Raw genomic sequence first — 8,210 nt, forward strand, 5'->3', positions numbered from 1 at the left:
AGTACGATTAAGTCACAAGTTTTGGTCGACTTTGTGGCCGATTTCAGTTCGGGATTGCTGCCTCTAGCAACCAAAGAAGTAGTGATGGTGTCAGAATCGATATTAGGAGTTTGGACCCAATTTACGGATTGATCTTCTAACATAAAGAGGTCCGGGCTTGGCATAGTATTCACCACGCCTTCGGGAGAAACCTAAGGTAGGTCATAAGAACGGTCCCTTTGACTAACAACGAAGCACAATATGAAGCTTTGATTGCAGAACTCGAATTGGCCTGACGACTAGATTCTGAGGTCCTAGAAATCAAATGCGACTTCCATGTGGTGGAAAATCATTTCTAGTGGATCTTTGAAGCCAAAGAGGAGTGCGTGCAACAATACTTAGTGAAGGTTCAGGCTCTGCTTGCTCGATTTTGGGAGTGGTCAATTACGCACATACCGAGGGAAGAAAACTCAGAAGCAGACACATTAGCTACCTTGGCTCATCAACAGAAATGAAGGGATCAGATTCTAGTATTGTAGTACAGCTCATACACTCGGTTCTGGATGCAGATAGCTACTATGAGGTAAATACGACTAATTTGGTCTGGGACTAGAGGAATGAGATCATTGATTATTTCGAGCATGGGAAGTTGCCTGAAGACCCCAAGGCATCCCAGGCACTGCACGCTAAAGTAACACAATATAGCTTTAAAGGAGGCCAATTGCATAGGAAATCTTTCCAAGGCCCGCTGGCCAGATGCTTGGGAGCCTCCGAAGCTAATTATGTTATACGAGAAGTTCACGAAGGGATATGTGGAAATCATTCGGGTGCAGATTCCCTAGTACTAAATTTGGTGAGGGAATGATACTACTGGCCCCGAATGGAATAAGACGCCAAAACTTTTGTTCAAAATATGTGATAGGTGTCAACGTTATGCACCATTGGTACATCAACCAGCCGAACCATTGCACTCAGTTTTGTCCTTGTTCATGAAGTAGGGGATGGATATCGCCGGACTACTCCCGGCGGCCCTAGATAAGGTAAGGTTTCTTTTGATTTTAACTAATTACTTTTCTAAGTGAGTTGAAGTAGGTCCTTATCAGAAGATCGGCGAACATGAACTGGTGGATTTCTTGCGGGGAAATATAATTTGTAGATTCGAAATACCAAAGGAGATAGCGTACGATAATGGGCCATAATTTATAGGCACAAAGGTCACAAAGTTCCTCGAAGATTTGAAAATCAAAAGTATCACATCTTCACACTATCATCCGAGCGCAAATGGTCAAGCGAAGTCAACAAACAAATTAATTATACAAAATCTCAAAAAAAAAGATTGGAAGCAGCTAAGGGTAAATGGTCCGAGGAACTGCCTAGAGTACTATGGGCGTACCGAACAACGACCAAATCGATCACATGAGAGTGTACGGTGCAGAAGCCTTGACCCCGGTAGAAGTAGGAGAGTCTACCTTGATATACTTCCAGGCAAATGAAGAAGCCTTGACCTGAAACAACGAAAGTCAATTTGGAGTTGCTCGATGTGCGCAAGGACTTGGCGCATATAATGATGGTAGCTCAAAAACAGAGAATAGAAAGATATTAAAATCAAAGAGCCAACCTCCGTTATTTCAAAGTGGGAGACTTAGTTCTAAGGAAAGTAACTCAAAACACACGAGAACTCAATGCAGGGAAGCTAGGTCCAACATGGGAAGGCCCCTACTGGGTTTCAGCTGTCACTGGGAAAGGTTCATACGAATTGGAGAATCAAGATAGAGAAAATTTGCCACGCAACTGGAATGTGGCACACCTCAAGAGATATTATTGCTAATGAACATCACTTGTACTGAAAGTATGTGTTGCACTCTTTTTCCATTCGTCAAGTTTTTGTCCCAATTGGGTTTTCCTAACACGATTTTTAACGAGGCAGCAACGAAAAGCATACTACGAAGAAAAGTTTCAACAGCAACAATAAGACTTTCTAATAACAAGGCAGACAAGCGAAGAACCACGTGGATGGTTAGATAATGTTTTGCTCTGTAGCAAAGTTCCTACTAGGTAGTTAAGTTTTCTATTAGTGGAATCCTCGAAGGTGCAAAACTTTCAGTGTTCAAATTCGCATTCTTCGCATTCGAACACTGGGGGGAATGATACGAGGATATGATAACAATGACTGCCACGTCGACTGAAATACGAAAACTGGGAACATAGTTGTGTCATCAGGACCGGGGACTACGCGGTCAGCCCCGTAGAAACAAGTTCTACAAGTTAGCCACAAGAAATGACAATTTATTTTTAGCATAACGAATGCTTATGTACCTTTTGAAAGTGGAAGGAATAAAGTAAAGTTCTTTTATTTTTATCTTGTTTCTTGTCTAAACGATGAATTTATTTTGTCATTTAAAAGTTAAACAAGTACTTCAAATGCTAGTGCCGTAATGAACAGAAGACGTCCTCTTCAAGAGCACCGTAAACATAAGAGGACCCTATCTTATAAAAACCCTTTCACGATAAAGGGTTGATTTCGGAAAAAACTTGTGCCCGAAATCCAAATGCTTTCGGGGGAAAATACACCCAAAGCTTTGCATAGTTAGACGCAAACAGTAAAACACGCGCAAAACACTTAAGCAAGAAAGAACGCAAAGATTAAACTTGCATAAATGTCCAAACAAAAGAACACAGAAAGACTCATTCAATACCTGAGCAAAAGGTGTTTTTATTTACAATAAATGTGCCAAAACGACACAAGTACAAAAGTTGGGAAAAGAAATAAAAAGCTACGCTGCTCCATCTCTGGAACCTGGAGGAAGAGAAGCATCCATGCCCCCACTTCCGTCGCCGTCTCGATATATTGACCTTTACTATTTTGGCCTTCAACATCTTTGCCTTCCGGTTCCTCTTCAATTCCCGAGGGTTCGGAACCGGAACCAGAAGAACAAGAAGCATCAGGCATGGCCGGAAGACCCCTTTTAGCAGCTGACTCCAGCTCACAGGCTTTAGCGATTTCAGCATCAAAGTCGATGACACCCGCTTTAGCCTTTTCCAAGGTTTTTCTCCTCATGCTATACATAACATATATTTTTTCAACAACGAGGAAGTTGTTCGGCGCTTTAGTTCTTCTTTAAGTTGGTCAACCTCGGCATAAAGATTTCCCTATGCAGATCTAACGGATTGGAGGCTAACATCGAGATCACAAACAATAGAGCTAAGAAGTCTGTTATGATCAATGGTCCTCTTATACTTCTTTTCCAGTTGGGCATGCGATAAGTGTGGATTTTGACTACTTATTAGCACCTTTTTGCTTTTGTTTTAGTCCAAAAGTATGGATTTATGTTCCCGAAACTAATAAAAGTGTGCAAATAGCAAGAATGTTGGAAATTTGAGCTCCTATGATGAAATCCGACTCAAAAAGGAGAATTCCGACTCACAATGCAAGAAGGGGCGCAGGACATCGCAGAAAAAAGCTTGGACCGCAGAATTTCATATGTGGCCGCAGAACAAGTGAACGAGCCCAACAGAGTTTTAGCTGATGCACAGACCGCACATGAATTGTGTGGCCACCGAATAAGGTTTGCACTGACAAATGATCCAAAGTTCAGAGAGAGTGCAATTGACCAAGACCTGAGCCTTGCCTAAAGTGCGGACCGCACAAGCATTGTGCAGACGCAAAAGATGCTTTGCAGTCGCATACTAGAATTGTGCGGTTGTAGAATCCAAGACCCTGCCAGCTGAAGAAATCTGCGGAACGCACATGGATGATCCAAAGTTTAGAGAGAGTGCAATTGACCAAGACCTGAGCCTTGCCTAAAGTGCGGACCGCACAAGCATTGTGCAGACGCAAAAGATGCTTTGCAGTCGCATACTAGAATTGTGCGATTGTAGAATCCAAGAACCTGCCAGCTGAAGAAATCTGCGGAACGCACATGGAATTGTGCGGACGCAAAACCTCCTGAGGGGCATTTTTGTTAGTGAATTTTGGGCCACTATAAATAGACGAGATTTACATTTTTGGGTCAAGTTTCAAAGTTTGAGTTGCTGTAACCGTTATATTTTGCTATTTTAGTAAGTTTATGACTATTTTAGGCTTCAAATAATATATTTTATCATTTTAATCTTAGATTATGAGTTTAATTAGCATTTCTTCTTTGTTTTCTTCATTTTTCACTATGAGTAGCTAGATTCTTACTAGGGTTGTGACCCAACCCTAGTGTGTAAATCTTATGGCTATCTAATTTAATGCTTGTTTATGATTGGGTGTTGATTATTTAACTTAGTTTATGATTTAATTTTAGAATTAATGGTTGCAAACATTGATTCATGCCTTTTTGACTTGGTCTTTACTTGAGAAAGAGAGACCTAGTCTAGGATAACTTGGCTAATAAGGAATTGGGCTAATTGAGGGTTTGATTAGCCTAATTAAAGGGTTCAAACTAGAGACAGTTAGAACCCGACTTGAGCTCATATCAACTATTTAATTTGACACTCATTTGGGATTGAGAAAGCCAAATGGGGCAAAATCACTCTATGACCGAGAGGTATTGAGTAGGTAACGTAGAGTTGAGAGCAATAATACACCCCAATCAAAAAACAAGTGTTAACGTATTTAACCTATTAGGCAAACACCTAGGTTAAAGTCACATCCCTAGGCTTTTTAACTATTTGAAAAAACACCAAAAACAATGATTCGCTCCTAGTTCTTTTCTTAGCGTATAATTGCTAAAGTAAAATTAGAATTAGAAATCAAAATCTTTTTGTGTGGAAGCGCAATTTAGTTGTTCCATTCGCTTTCGTCAAGTGTATACTCCTAGCACCTATAGTAACTCCCTGTGGAAATCGACCCCGACTCTTGTTGGGTACTATTCTTTCAATGACCGTTTTCACTCTCTATTGAGTGCGGATTGGACGTGGACCAATACTTGGCGTCGTTGTCGGGGAGTTAAAACGGTGTTAGCTATATATTTGGGTTTGTTTTTGGATTATCTTCTTTTCCTTTCGTGTTACTAACATGTGTGAGAAATCTTAGGTACAACCATGACGAACAATGAGCTCGGAAATTTGCCTTTGGGAGAATTATATAGAGATGAGGAGCAAGTAGCGGAGGTACCTCATGAGCCTCAAGCCAATCGGAGAGGCCGGGTACCTCATGACAATGTTCCCACTCCATTCCCACCTCCACCACGAGCGGCTCCACGCCGAATTTTGCCCAACGAAGGTTATGCTAGTGCAATAGTCCCTCCCCGTATTAGAGCAGACAACTTTCAAACCACCAATGTGATGCTCACTTTGCCTTAGCAACATGGTTTCTTTACCGGTACTCCAACACAAAATGCTTATAAACATTTGAAGGGGTTTGTGGATACTTGTTAGGGGAGCAAGAAAACGAATATCTCCGAGGATGCATTGAGGCTACGGCTTTTTTCCTTCTCTTTAAAGGGGAAAGCTTTAGATTGATTGGAACGATTGACGAACCATTCAATTCACACTTGGGATGAGTTGGCGGAAAAGTTTATTGTTTTCTCCCAGGCACATGGCTATACTTCCAGATAAGATTTTGGCATTCAAGCAAGAGTTGAATGAACCACTACATGAGATATGGGAGTGCTATAGAACTATGGTCAAGGAATGTCCCAACAATGATATGATGAAAAACATGATTCAACCAACCTTCTATCGTGGGATTAACACAACCAACCAATATGCAGTGAATCAACTAGCCTGTGGGAACTTTAAGACTACGCCTTATGCGAAGGCGTGTGAAATTTTGGATGAGATGTCGGACACATCGTCGGCTTGGCAATGCCGGGCCAATGTTACACAAGGTGACCCGAATATGATCCATCTTCACAAAGAATTGCAAGACCATGGGCAAGCCATCGCCAAATTGACAACTATTATGACTCAACTAGCAAAAGGTCCAACTAAATTAAGTTCAAACTCCTAAGCAAGTCAATGCTATGGAAGGAGTGAACATGATGGTGAACAAGAGGAGGAATAAGGGTCCACAAGTGCAAAATCAAGTGGAGAATTATGTGCAATAAGATGGTGGTTTTGAGTAAGATGATTCTTATAATGAATAAGAAGAGGAAGTGCAATATGTAAATAATTTTCAAGGGCAAAGAAACAACTTCCAAGGCCCAAGCCAACAATAATGGAGACCACAAAACAATCAAGGTAATTGGAGTGGAGGAAACAATTAAGGGAATTGGCATAACAACAATAATCAAGGAAATTGGAATTGAAACAACCAAGGAAATTAGGGAGGTAACAATCAAAGCGGATGGAGAAACAATAAAAGCAACCAGGGGTCAGGTTTCAAAGGCCCCCAATGTATCAACAACTAAGCAACCCATCTCCTTCCCATGGTTCAAGTTCCTCAAACAATAAGATGTGACGTATTGAAAGTATGTTCAAGCAAATGATGGAAAAGAATGCCGATTCAGATGCTCAACTTGTCTCACACAACACATCAATCCGCAACCTCGAAGTTCAAATGGGGCAAATATCTCAAGCTTTAAATTCTCCTCCTAAGGGGCACTACCAAGTGACACGGTGGTAAACCCAAAGGGTGGTAACAACACGGGGCATGCCATGGCGGTTATCACAAGAAGTGAAAGAGGCGGGAATGCACCCACCTCAAGTGGAAGGCAACTTGTTGATAATGATCTAGTGATGCAAGAAGAAGAGATCCCGAACAATACGGTGCAACCTAATGATGAAGTTCAGATTGATATTGATGATAGTATGGAAGAGACTCAAGAGGAGGTGAACCTGTCTAGGGAACACATTATTGACATACCGAAACCGGTAGTGCAAAAGGCTAAAGCACCATTTCCTAAGCCTCCACCTCCATACCCTCAAAGACTTGCCAAGAAAATGGTGAGAATTAATTCAAGAAGTTCATTCAAATGACGAAGAGACTTTCAATAAATGTGCCATTAGTTGAAGCTTTGGAACAAATGCCCTGTTATGCAAAGTTTATGAAGGATCTTGTGACAAAGAAATGGTCAATGAATTTTGAGACCATCAAATTCACCCATCAAGTGATTGCAATTGTGCATTCAACAGCGCCTAAGTTGGAGGATCCCGACGATTTCACGATTCCTTGTACAATCGGAAGTGCCGAGTTTTCTAAAGCTCTTTGTGATCTTGGGGCAAGTATCAATTTGATGCCCTACTCTATTTTCAAGACTTTGGGAATTGGTCAACCAAAACCCACCTCTATGAGATTGTAAATGGCACATCGTACCATGAAGAGGCATTTGGGTGTGATTAAAGATGTTTTGGTTCGTGTTGATAAATTCATTCTCTCAACGGATTTTATAATTCTAGATTGTGAGGTTGACTATAAAGTGCCAATTATTCTTGGGAGACCCTTCCTTGCTATGGGAAAGGCGCTTTGTGATGTTGAAGCCGGAGAACTCACTTTCTGGGTTGGTGATGAAAAAGTGGTATTCCATATATGTAAGTCCGTGCGGTAACCAAATAGCAATGAGGTGTGTTCTTTTGTAGACTTGGTGACTAATGTTATTGTTGATAAAACAAGTGCTACAAACAATGTTGGTGATATGGTGGAGGCTGTCTTGCATAACTTTGATGATGATGGATGGCTTCATGGAATGTGTGAACTCTTTACAAGGAATGGGGTAGTACAACTATGTACCCTGAAAATTGTCCTTGGATCTTGAAAATAGGACAACTCCTCCTACAAAACCTTCTATTGAAGAGCCTCATACCTTGGAGTTAAAGCCATTGCGTCCACATCTTCGGTATGAATTTCTTGGTCCTTGTTCTACTTTACCTGTTATTCTTTCCTCTTGTTTGACTAACGTACAGGTAGATTCCACATTGGCGATGCTACAAAAGAGGAAGAAGGCTATTGAGTGGACCTTGGCAGATATTCGGGGGATAAGCCCCACCTTTTGCATGCATAAGATAAAGTTGGAGGATGGCGCCAAACCATTTATTTAACATCAAAGGAAACTCAATGAGGCTATGCAAGAAGTTGTCAAGAAAGAGATTATCAAGTGGTTGGATGTCGGGGTTGTCTACCCCATCTCTGATAGTTCATGGACTTCTCCGGTTCAATTTATCCCAAAGAAGGGGGGCATGACGGTGGTCACCAATGACAAGAATGAGTTGCTTCCTACTAGAACGGTGACCGACTTGAGGGTGTGTATGGACCATCGCAAGATCAACAAAGTCACAAGGAAGGATACTTCCCACTTCATTTCTTA

Source organism: Nicotiana tomentosiformis, chromosome 12, assembly GCF_000390325.3.
Source record: "Nicotiana tomentosiformis chromosome 12, ASM39032v3, whole genome shotgun sequence".
Taxonomy (NCBI): Eukaryota; Viridiplantae; Streptophyta; class Magnoliopsida; order Solanales; family Solanaceae; genus Nicotiana; species Nicotiana tomentosiformis.